This window comes from Phoca vitulina, unplaced genomic scaffold, assembly GCF_004348235.1.
Source record: "Phoca vitulina isolate PV1807 unplaced genomic scaffold, GSC_HSeal_1.0 scaffold32, whole genome shotgun sequence".
NCBI classification, from domain to species: domain Eukaryota; kingdom Metazoa; phylum Chordata; class Mammalia; order Carnivora; family Phocidae; genus Phoca; species Phoca vitulina.
In genome coordinates, this window is record NW_022589735.1 from 2,064,189 (window position 1) to 2,077,237 (window position 13,049).

Below are 13,049 nucleotides of genomic sequence, written 5' to 3' on the forward strand. Positions count from 1 at the left end.
TCCTAATTTCCCAAAGCATCCCCTATTCCCTTCCTCCACCCTGCAGTATGTACCACAGTTCTGAGGGAAGCTACTTTCCTTTGTTTTGTTTTTAACAAGGTCTTGAACTCACAGCCCTGAGATCAAGAGTCACATGCTCTCCTGAGTAAGCCAGCCAGGCACCCCTGAGGCAAACTACTTTTAACAGTGTCCTAAAATTTCCTGTGCTGTCCCGCAGTCCCGCCCCACACCCTGCCCATCCTCAGGGATAATACAGGGGGTCAGGGCGCCTGGGTGGCTCAGATGGTTAAGCGTCTGCCTTCGGCTCAGGTCATGATCTCAGGGTCCTGGGATCGAGTCCTGCATCGGGCTCCCTGCTCCTTGGGAGCCTGCTTCTCCCTCTGCCTCTCTCTCTCTCTCTCATGAATAAATAAATAAAATCTTAAAAAAAAAAAAAATACAGGGGGTCAGAAGTCATCTGGACCGTTTCACAGTCTCTTCCATGGTAACATTTATCTTCTCAATTTTCCCCTAGAATCCCAGGTGGATGAGATACATACACCCACATACAAAGAAAATTATACATACATGGATTCTCTGCCCTCCAGGAAAGTACAACTTAAAACAGCTAACATTAAACAGACAAGCGGGGCACCTGGGTGGCTCAGTCGTTAAGCGTCTGCCTTCGGCTCGGGTCATGATCCCAGGGTCCTGGGATCGAGCCCCGCATCGGGCTCTCTGCTTCACGGGAAGCCTGCTTCTCCCTCTCCCACTCTCCCTGCTTGTGTTCCCTCTCTCGCTGTGTCTCTCTCTGTCAAATAAATAAACTCTTAAAAAAAAAAAAAAGATAAGCATAAATATGTAAATAACAGAAACGAGTACATGAATGAACAGCAGGGGAGATACGTGATTGAGATGGGAAGCAGAACTGGCCAGTCAATGAGTGTTTACTGAACAGTTACTAGATGTCAGGCATTGGGCTAGCTTCTGGTAATAAAATTTTGAACAAAAAAGACACATTGCTTGCACACACACTGAGCTTTCAAAATGCCGGAGAAAATAAACACTAAACAAGTCCTTATTAAAAAGGAGATAATAATACACAGGACAGGTCTGGGCATTAGGAACCTCATCTAGTGGGGGTTTGAGAAGCTTGCCTACACCAGTAACATTTCAAGTGGGCTCTAAAAACTAAGTAGGGTTAGAGAGACGGCTGGTGGGGAGAAGAAAAACCTAGTGAGAAGAAAGGGCAAATGGGAAGGCAGAAGCAATACATCCAAGGAACTGAAAGAAGGCCTGTGTGGCTAGAGTGACTATCTATGAAGCAGGAAAGAGGCCAAGGTGAGGAGATTGAAGGGATGAGCAGGAACCTGGGGATTTTAGATGTTGATTCAGAACAAAACAAGTGAGAATTATAGAATCAAAGATTTGGAGGATTGGAGGAAATTTAAAGGTTATCTAGTCCAACCAATCAGATGATGCTAGAATCCTGTCTGCCCACTCCCTACCCCTGGATCAATATGAATGAATGGAGGCCAGAAAGGGCTTGGCATGGGGTTGCCGGAGACTGATATAAGGGAGCGAGTGAAATACCCATGGAGCCCCAAGGGTTAAGGCAGGAGTGTTCTTGGCTCCATTTCTCTGTCCCCAAAGAATGAGGTGGAGCTGCCAGGTCCATCAGCCTGCCTATTTGTGTGAAGACACCCTCACAGCATCAGCCAAAGTGAACCGGATGGCAACCATTCATGTTTATTAACCACAGCTTGGTGGGTGGAGAATTACTTTGAGCAGGTGTCAGGGAGGTTGGTTTGTTCAAGAGAGTTTGGCTAGTTTGCATTCACGACAGAGTAACCTATTGTGGAGGGCCAGGCAAGGCAGCCTGGAGAGAAGCCAAAGGACGGCAAAGCCAGAGTGTCCACCACCCGGAGGAGCTCTGGCCCATTCACTCTAATACTGGAATTTGTTCATCACTGTTAGCGTGAATGATTCTTCTTGTGCCAGATGCAGGACATGGAGGCTACTCCTAGGTGGTACAAAGCAATGAAACCTTCATGCTTCTATGGCAGGAGTGAAACTTGGCCCCCCCCTTTTCCCTTCATTTTCCTGCTTCTCACTATATGGCAGGGCTGGGTGTGCTCAGGAGGGGTCCCGTGCCTTGCCATCATCATCACTAATGAGCATTTAGTAAGCTCTCCACACTATGAAGAGCCCCGTGGTGGCTCAGGATATAGGAAAGTGGAGGTTTCTGTACTTGAGAGGCTCATAAATCTAGATGAGGAAGGTAAAAACATGCCCCAGAAGATAAACCATAACCTCAGGTACCAAATGGATAGACAGAAAAAAAACCTAGGCATTATGGAAAAATAGATCACGGCAGAATCACTGTGGAACTCGATCACGAGCTTACCCCCAAGCCCTCTGAAGGAGTTGACACTAGGGGCGCCTGGGTGGCTCAGTCGTTAAGCGTCTGCCTTCGGCTCAGGTCATGATCCCAGGGTCCTGGGATCGAGCCCCGCATCGGGCTCCCCACTCTGCGGGAAGCCTGCTTCTCCCTCTCCCACTCCCCCTGCTTGTGTTCCCTCTCTCGCTGTGTCTCTGTCAAATAAATAAATAAAATCTTTAAAAAAAAAAAAGGAGCTGACACTCAATCTGGGTGTCACATCAAAGTCAGGTGTGGTGAGGAGGTGGGAAAGCGTGTGTGGTGTGTTGAAGGAGGGATGGGAGGCATGGGGTTAGAAGGACAGGGTTAGGCCAGGGACTTCTGACAAAGGAGTAATGGGAAGTCAGATTTGAAAGGTGAAGAAAATCATGAAAAGCCCTAATGGTAGAATAAAGAGCTTGAGGCTTTGATTTTATTCTGCAGATAGTGGGAAGACACTTGAGAGTTTTTGGGCAAGAGCTTTAGAATAACTCTTGTGATTGGAATATGCAAAATAATTTGAATGGAGAAAAGGAAAAAGAAGGCAAGGAAGCCAGTTTCAGATCAGCATATGGCAGGATTTGATAACTTTTAGTTTTTCTTCTCTCCATTTTTTTTTTCCTAAAAGAACTGGATTACAGACATTTCCTTTAACCTCTCATTGAAATTTAAAGAAAAAGAGATAAAAGTTTGGTTGCAGCGATAGGGGCTTGGGATTTATAAGACCATTAAGATTACCGTATATCAGTAAGATAAAAGCAAGAGCTTGAAGAGACTGGCCGTAGAGCAGCGTGATGCAGGGAAGTGCTCTGGGCAGACTAGAAAGAGATTCCCTTGGGTTGCAGATGAAGATGGGTTTGTAGAACCTGGAACAAGGGGACCTAAGCCTTCCTCCCTGGAAGCACCTGAGGAGGGAACACGACCCTAGAGAAGACTGGCCACAGGATGCAACTAGGAGACAGGACCCGAGGCTGCAGGATTCAGAGCCTCACAAGAATCATGTGAGTCAAGCATGAAGAACAGACACAGTCCCTGGACCTAAAGGGACACTCCAAATGACAGGACAGTGGGTATCTAGCGGTAACCAGCAACTCAAAGCCCTCTCTAATCTCATGGCAAAATATAAGATCCTGGAACCACAATTCAAACGTGAAGACAAGAAATAGGTGATATTAAATTTCCCACCAGTCAGATGGGATAGGAGCATATAATTGGAGTGTATCCTTTTTTAAGATTATAAATAAATGTGATACTTCCCCCACACATGAATTTGTAAACTGAGAGTCATACCTGCTCTAAGTGCTGCAGTTCAAGTGTGAAGGGATGACACCTAGAATAGAATGATTGCAATGAAAAGACAAAGACATAAAAGTCCTAGAGATAATTATGCAAGAATAAAGAAAAGGACTTGATCTGCCTAGAATCTACAGAAAATCCCAGGGCACATTGAGAATGCAAGAAGTTTCTCCTTGCCTCTGTCACTCTCTACCCTTAGGCATTCCTATAGGGGACTCAAGTAAATGCTTTATGAGTTAGTCTTAGCATCCATAAATTATGATGAAATGCAACTTAAAAAAGCTTTGTGCTCTCCCAAGGCTGTATGTTAGCGCTCCGGTAATAAAAAAAATATGAGATTTAGTCACTGAGTTTCTACTTTGTGTCAGATATGGTGGGTGCCAGCAACATGTAGATTAATATAACTCTGTTCCTATCTTTGAGATGCTCACAATCTAGCGTAAGAGATGGACATGCTGCCCATTGTGCATGTCATAGGAGAACTGGATAAATGTTCTAGAAGGCTTAAGTGACAAGCTCTGCTTCAGGAAGCCAGAGAAGGCTCTACAGAGAGGTGAGATTTAAGTGGGTTTTACAGGATGAGTAGGAGCTCAACATTTTGATAAGGAAAAGAAGAGCACTCCAGGTAGTAGAAAGGTATACACAAGGCGTGGAGGCATAAAGAGAGAGCTTGCAGTGGGGGCCAGTGAGAAGGGGATGAAAAAGAACTCGGAAGAATGAGCCCCCCAGTATTTTCACAAGATTAATCCAATTACAAAGATCACATACGTGATTTTGCAAATTCATTGCTAGGTTAGGACCCATTTCTAAGCCTCAGAATTGAGACTCACAGGGTAAGTGGGATTATTACATCAAAAGAAGAAAATTCAATTGCATTAAGTGAAAATGACGTTCTGCCTAGAACTGGACCCTACAATCTTTAACCAACGGCAGGCGACCCACATGATGGACAGGAGGGGTACTATTAACATATTCATCCCCAAAAGACTTGTGAGATACACCAAAGAGAGTCACATATCATCTGGTGTACGGCCCTGGGCTGGATACGACATAAAGGGATATGGACACTTAACTACCTGTAGAGAACCTAATAACCTGAGACCAAACTTCATTTTTCTCTTTGAAGACATCTTTTTTTTTTTTAAGTTTCCATTTATTTATTTGACAGAGAGAGAGAGAAAGAGCACAACCAGGGGGAGCAGCAGAGGGAGAGGGAGAAGCAGACTCCCCGCTGAGCAAGGAGTTTGACTCAGGGCTCGATCCCAGGACGCCGGGATCATGACCTGAGCCGAAGGGAGACGCTTAACCGGCTGAGCCACCCAGGCGCCCCTCTCTCTTTAGGCCCTACTCCTTCCCCATCTTTGGCCCTGAAGACAAAGCCAGTGTGAAAGAGGGCTATGCTTGCCTACCATCCACGGTAACTTCACGTGAAACACAGCACAAGAAGAAAACACCCCCACAGAACTTCAGAGAGTTTGTTCCTAATAATGTGTCTGAAGATTTATTGAAACATCTGAATCTCATTTTCAGCACATTAAAGATCTGGATTGCAAATCAACAGGCAATGTTTTTGCGATGTTTTTCTGACAGAATTCAGGAATCAGGGAAGAAAAGATATTATTATTGACAGATTTTTTGAGAGTGAAGGGAGGATCTTAGAAAACTGACTTCAACTAAAAAAAAGAAAGGTAATCTGGTTTTACCCTTCCAATAAAAAGTGCATTTGATTTTGAAATACAATCATCGAGCCTCACATTTTTGTGTTTAACAACCACCTTGAAATTGGTCTCCCTCAGAGGACAGCATGATTCTGGGCTACCTTAGCATGAATGATTTATGACATTCATGAACTTGACAACTACATCAGTTTTTCTAAACCTGGCACCCAACACCACCTGCATGTTAAGTGAAGATTTATGATTTATAAAACTTACCTCATTATGCAGAGGTACATGAATTGTCTTATGTGTGCAGTCTATAACTCCCAAGACAGATAAGGAGGCAGCTATGTCACAGAATTTATGGCTCCTTCCTACTAAAGCTGAAGTTTTGAAGAGAAACTAAAAAAAATAACTGGCCCTTTGGAGAAAAATAGCTTTAGCTAACCATCACACCCCCAAATGATGAACTGGCCATAGCTCACCACTATATCTTACAGGAACAAAGAGGCTAACGGTGAAAGTCACTTTAATCACAGCACTGAACTATGTCTACATTTTGAACACTGCAGTAATAGACAGAACCTAAATGACTCTTTGGAAATATCAAGCAGTCTGTCAGCCTAATTTTTCCCCAGTTTGGTGTCTGAGATCACTTGCTGAGATTTGGTGAGAAGTCTCAATAGCCCAGCCAGACCTACAGCCATGGACTTCAGAGAAGAGAATTCAACACCTTGGTGTGCCCAGTGGCTATCTGCCTGCACTCTCAAAGTGAAAAAAAGCAAATGTTGGTGCAGGTTCTGAAACGCAGCTTGTTTTCAGAGATATTTTAGAAGTGTAGCAAATCTCCCCCCACACCCTGCAAAAAAGTGGGAGCACAAAGGATTCAGTGGAATAAACTTATGAATCTCAAGAAAGAATAAGATTATATAGATACCCATTAAAAATGACAAGTATATGGGACCAGGTTGACAAGCAGGTATCTTTAGACAAGATAAGCATAAAGAGCAGAAAATACAAAAATGGTAAGCATACATGCTGACAGGAAAAAGGCAAAGTGAAGGGGAAAATGGTGTTTCTAGCTTGAGGATTTTCTATAGTATAAAGTGAGTGAAAAACAATGAAATTCTAAACAAAGATCTCCATCAGCAGGAAACAGAGACATATACATGGCTGCTAACTGCCCTGAATGCAAGAAGTACTCCGTCCCTCCTCTGCAGAGATCTCTCAACAGTGTTCCACCCTTCCTGGCCTCTGAGAGTAGAGAACACCAGCACTCAAATCCCTGAGGCAACAGAAGCAAGCTGAAAACGTGAAGAGTCTCCAAGAAGGGGTAAGAAAATTACTCGGAAAAAAGGAATGTGGGGAACCCATTTCCAACTTTAACAGTTTTTTTTTTTTTAAGATTTTATTTATTTATTTGACAGAGAGAGACCAGCGAGAGAGGGAACACAAGCAGGGGGAGTGGGAGAGGGAGAAGCAGGCTTCCCGCGGAGCAGGGAGCCCGATGTGGGGCTCGATCCCAGGACCCTGGGACCATGACCTGAGCCAAAGGCAGATGCCTGACCACTAAGCCACCCAGGTGCCCCCAACTTTAATAGTTATTAAGCTACTTCATTGTTGAAATGTGTCTGGGATTTGTCCAGTTCTAACTTTGGATTTGTCCAGGTCTAATACCACCTTATGTCTGTTCGTCCCAATGCAGTTGTTCTAACTCATGGAAATGATGCTCTTCACACAAAATGGTGCCCTAGGGTAAGAGACCAAAGTAGGGTAAGTATCAAATAACCACAAATGTATCAATTAAAGTAAAGCCTCTTTGGCCACTGGGAGTGTATCCAAGAGCAGAGGAGATGCACACCGAACAACTACATTTGAGCTCAGAGACTCAGTTAATACTCTTCATTAAGCTGCCTGTAGATGCTTGACTACTCAAACACAGGTGCCATTCTCCAAGAGCTTGAGGCACTGGTGTTCTGGTGGCTGCCTGTAATCCTGAAAGCCACCTCCCAAGCTCAAGCCAGGGAGTCATGCTATAAATGGAACAAGAGAGAAGTGGGCAAGCACCATACACACAAACACACATACACAACAGCCCAGGGCAGAGCCAACTTCCTTCCAGGAAGCCACACAAAGATGCAGAGAGCACATGCCCACAGCAGCAGCATCCACAGCCTCTGAGAGTTAGCTTTGCACTTTGCCAGGCTCAGAAACAGTTCATAGCAGCTACCATGTTCACAGATTCCCCTTTCCCCTAAAGAAAGGGTCACAGGGCTCCTCCCAGGTAAACCAGCTTGTTTCACATCATGTCACACACACATCCACCACCCCCACCCCACCTCAACTGCTGATTAAATAAAAGAAGGAATTGGCACCTAAATCAAAGGTCTATGAACAGACCCAGTGACCCTTGAGACAATTGGGCACTTTTCCATGCCTTTGCACAACAAAGGTACTCTCTACGAATGGTGTAGTTCAAGCCACGTGGAAAGGTAGCCGGGGTGGTGCAAGCAGCCCCAGGGATTCATTGGGGTACAGGAAGAAAAAATTCACATGTATTTATATTTTTTTTCTTTTCTACTTTTATTTTCTATTTGATATATGTTTAACATAATAGTATTATAGACGTGTATGTTTACAAAGACATAAATATATACATAACGGAAGTGTGTGCTCAAATATATTTTTTAAAGATTTTATTTATTAATCTGACAGAGCACAAGCAGGGGGAACAGCAGGGAGAGGAAAAGGGAGAAGCAGGCTCCCCGCTGAGTAGAACCCTGGGATCATGACCTGAGCTGAAGGGCAGACGCTTAGCTGACTGAGCCACCCAGTCGCCCCTCAAATATTTTTCTAATAGGAATGTGTGACACAAAAGTTTGGAGACCAGAGGACACCACAGTGCCTGGGTGTGGTCCTTAAACCCCACCCTACCGCCCTCAGAATCCCCTGTGGAACCTAAACACGCAGATTCCAGGAGCTACCTCAGACCTACAGGACCTGAATCTCTAGGAGTGGAATGCTTACAGCTTCCCAGTCTGATGCCTTCTGAAGTTTGGGAACTAGCACAATGGAAAAAGCAGGCATAAAGAAGCTGAGCTACGGAAAGGGCAGAATCAGTGCAGATGGGAACATCAGAAGCCCGTTTCTGAAGTGAAGACCAATAAATGTTTGCTATAGGTTAGGTCCTGCTGGGGCCTGACCAAAGGAGAACAGACACCCTCCTTGTTCTTCCAGAAGTCTGGCTCTATGGATATTGAAACAATGCCTATACTCCCCCCAACTAGCTTTCAGTGAAAACTTCATCACCTAAGGAAACCTGAGCACCTCGTCTCCTGATGGCTGGGGAGCAGGGGTAGGGAACCAACAGCCCCTCACATAGAGAGCCTGTAATCCAGGCAAAAGGAAAAAATAGTGGACGTAATTTCACTAATTATGTACTTCAAGGAATTGAGGATGAGATATGAGAATGTATGAGCCAGAGTTGTCTGCGAGCATTTGAAAAAGGGCCTGTACTGATTGAACATTTAATTTGAAATCATAGGGGTGACTGGGGGGAGAGGGACAGAGGGATAGAGAGAATCTTAAGCAGGTTCCATGCCCAGCACAGAGTCGGATCTCACAACCATGAGATCATGATAGGAGCTGAAACCAAAAGCTGGATGTTTAACCGACTGAGCCACCCAGGTGCCCCTCATGTGGGTGATTTCTAAAAAGCATACCAAGTAAAAAAGGAGGCTATAGAGCCGAAGCTAACATTGTCCCTGTGACTTCAGGCAACTCACTTATTCTTTCTGTTCTTTGTCTATTAAATGAAAGGTTAGACTTTAAATGGTATCTTAAGGTCCTTTCTGTGTTTCTAGAACCCATGTTCAGATTCAACTTCTAGCTCAGGGTTCCTTCTACTATACCATGATAATTAAGAATAAATTAAAATTCTGGCCCTTTAAACTAGAAAATTCAGAAAAGGTTCCTATTTCCTTAAAAATTAACTATTAAATTGATCTTCATGAAGAGCAAATTTCTGCTTCTGTCGGCTCTTCCCCCCACCCCCACCCCAGATAGGGACTTCATACATTGGTCCTTCATCTATCCAAAAGCCAACTGTTTTCCAAAGCTGAATGAAAATCCAGAGTGAGGTTGACTGATTTTTACCCTGTGCAATGAGACTTCAGTATCAATGGAATGTAAATGTCCTATCTAATGAAAGTACATCTGATTTTGATTTACTGCTGCCTTACTTTTCTTTCAGGGTCATCCTCTATTTCTCTCTTCTCTTTTTGGAAGGAGGGCAGGTTGGTAGGTTACCCAGGCATTCGAAATAAAACGACACCTACGAATTGTCACCACCCGTGGGGACAGAGACATTACCTGACATAATACTTCCTACACTTCACTGGGGCAGGCTCTGTTGAATCAAACTTGAGTGGAGTGACAACATGTAATATACTCCAATATAGTGTAGCTAATGCCAACATGGAAAAGTGGGAACTGGCGCCTGAAATCTGCAGGTACATGAAAAATTCCAAGGAGAACAAAAGTGAACAAAAAATTCTAAGGAGAACAAAAGTGACAAAAGTGACAAGGAGAACAAAAGTGACAAAAGTATGCCACATTTTTATTTCATGAAGATGGAAGGTGTCACAGCAGGATATTCATCTTTGGGAAAAGTGAATAAAACATCATCTGAGTCACCAGTTTAAAGACACTTTGCTTTAAAATATAAACTTGATTCTATGAGTTCTATTACAGATTGAACTTTATAGTTCAATCAATAAACTGCAAACTAAACATAAAAATTTCTTTAAGTATTCCTCTTTTATTCCACTGCCTAAAATAACTGCTGTTAATAATGAATTAGGCCAGTATTATAAAACTCAACTTCTCTATATACGTGGAGGTAAAAGATGAGACCCATTTTGGCAGCTGGGCCTACTGGTTCAACAGCAAAACTCCAAATTCTGGCTTTACCATTCAATTGTTATGTGAGCCATATAACACATCAGCCACTCTAAACCTCAGTTTCCCCATCTGCAAAATGGGAATATTGATAGTATTTTACTTGAAACCACTGTGGGAAGGGTGCATTACACAATGTATAGAAAGCATTTAGGATAGTATGCGGCATTTAAGTAAACATTTAACAAACATTAGTGATTACTATCTAATAACAATTCCTATTAATTGCTGGGAGTTAAATATTTAAAAATTGAAACTAGTCACAGACCTGTACCCCTGAAATAAATAACACATCATGTGTTAATTGAATTTAAATTTAAAAATACAAAAATAAATAAAAATTGAAACTAGTTTCCAGTCTTCAAATATGCTAACATACCAATTAGAATATAATTGAAGATATAGTATGCACAGATATTGGATAGCTGCCTATTGTCTGATAAACATTTACCCACATGTAAATTATGTACCGGCTCCTTTTCCTTTCCAGTGTGATACTGAGATGACAACAGAGAAATGAAATACAGTACTGTGCCGTATGGTGAAGAATCATACCACCTGGCTGTGGATCTAACTGTCCATTCTTATTCATTTGCACCCTATTTCTTTTTAGACTCAGGCTCATTTCTTCAAGCCTTCAGGCTGTAGGCCATGTTAATTTGCAAAGCAGCCAGAAACCTGTCCTTCACACTGGCAAATACAATACAGCCCCATTCTCAGGCTCCAGCTTTGAATTATCTGGAGCTCACCACATCCCCCTTGTGGTCATGGCGAGTATTTGCCAGGCTCTTGGGGAAAACAACCAGGAACCTCTATCATCCATAGAATAATGGTCTCAGACACCCTGTAGCTAACACCATTTGATTCCAGGTTTCTTTTGACTAATACTTTGTGGATTTCAGGTGTATGCAACAAGGAAAAAAAAAAAAACAACCTCTTAAGAGAACCAGTTGAGAAAAGAAGGAACTGAGGAGACTATAGGTACGCCAATTATTCCACTCCAATTCCTCCCTCCCTGTCATACACAACACAAGGGCCTGCTTCCGAGGGGCCAGCACCCTAACCCACTTCGTGAGAAAAACCGATGGGTGAACGAGCTGGTCCGAGCAGCACTGGCTGGCCACCCACGGGCCCACTTCCTAGATGCCGACCCCAGCTTTGTGCACTCAGACGGTACCATAAGTCACCATGACATGTATGATTACCTGCATCTGAGCCGCCTGGGCTACACACCTTTCTGTCGGGCCCTGCACTCCCTGCTTCTGCGTCTGCTGGCCCAAGACCAGGGCCAGGGAGTCCCCCTGCCAGAGGCTGCACCCTAAGCATCCTCCTTCCCCAACATTAAATTCTCGTTCCTCAAAAAAAAAAAAAAAAAAAAAAAGATGTAAAATTATCCATTTCTATTTTGCTTCAATGTTTAATACTATTTGTCGTTCCTCTCTGTGTTCTTTTCCATCAGTATATTGTTTTAAAATATAAATCTCTACAAATAGGGGTCATTAGCCTATAACTTTGATGGCCTCATTAAAGTCTACCTCTGAGGGAATTAAAAAACAAGAGAAACGAAAGAGTATTAAGCAAACTAGTAAGAATAATAACATAAGAGATAAGACTTACTTAGGTAAGAGTGTGGGGTGACATTTTTTTTAGACTGTTTCACCTACAACCAATGTTATGTTTAACATTTCTGTTTATTTTCTTACTCCCACTTTCATCCCCCTCACAATGTAAACTCTTTAGTTACCTTCTTTCCCTCCCAAACTTCCCCCGACATTTCCTTCAGAATTCTTCACACACTCGTGATCACTGAAGAGGGGAGCATCTCTTTCAAAACAGCACTTTAAGGACAAGTTGCTTCACCTTCAAAATCAAGCACAATCTCACTGTCATCTCATCAGTGAATTCACGCTTTGCTTTCACTATATTCCCAACACTTAAAATCGTGTCTGACACATGGTAGGCACTCCAGCACATATTTGTTTCATCAGCAAATTCTCTTTGAAAAACCGAAAGTGGTCACACAGCCTCCGCCCCTGGAAAGCGACACAAGGTTTGAGATGGGCCGGAGGAGCTTCAGTGAGGCCCAGCACAGCGGCGGCGGGGGTGGCTAAAAGCCTCAAGTATCTCTTTCTCTTGAGCGTCTGCACGATAATTAGCTTAACTCAACCCAACACACTGAAGGAAAGGCTGCTCTAGTAGTTAGAACCCAGAGATCCCTGTGGTAAACAGCATGAATTAGTCTGAGGTCTGCACATCCAGGTGCAGTTCAAATTACCGCAAAAAGCAACCAAATGACGAACAACAGACAGAGCAGAGCAACAAACATTCTGAGCCAGGAATTTTCATTGAACAAAGGCCCAGAGTAAGATGGCGCCCTTCTCCAGAAACTGGAGCGAGGAAAACGTCAACGCTCGTGGATGGTGCACGCGCCGGGGCGCGCCCCGGGCTACAACGCGGGCCAAACTCACGTGAGCTGGGGCATCCAATGAGTGCTGTAGTTAGATTCCACACCCGGTTTCCGCCGCTCCCTGCGCACATGCGCCTTAGGCGCGCTACAAGATGCCAGCTGCGCAGGCTCAGCAGGCCCCTCCTCTCACGCACCTGACGCAAGGACACTGTAATCGGTTCGTGATTTATCCGTGTGACCTTGAGTCTTTCCTGCCTCCGAGGACCGGGGCTGTCCTAAGTGATGCCTTTATACCTCTCTTAGCCCCCTCTCCACTTACTGAGTCCAGTCT

At 43.8% G+C, this 13,049-nt stretch overlaps 1 protein-coding gene across 1 annotated transcript in view; it reads right to left on the reverse strand.

The window, feature by feature from the left end:
* Positions 1–12,838, reverse strand: part of CTNNA1 (catenin alpha 1) — a 306,207-nt gene extending 293,369 nt beyond the window's left edge. Inside the window, exon 1 of the mRNA XM_032425304.1 lies at positions 12,780–12,838. The gene's annotated coding sequence lies outside the window, so the exon portion shown is untranslated. The remainder of the gene's footprint in view (positions 1–12,779) is intronic.
* Between the last annotated feature and the right edge of the window lie 211 nt (positions 12,839–13,049).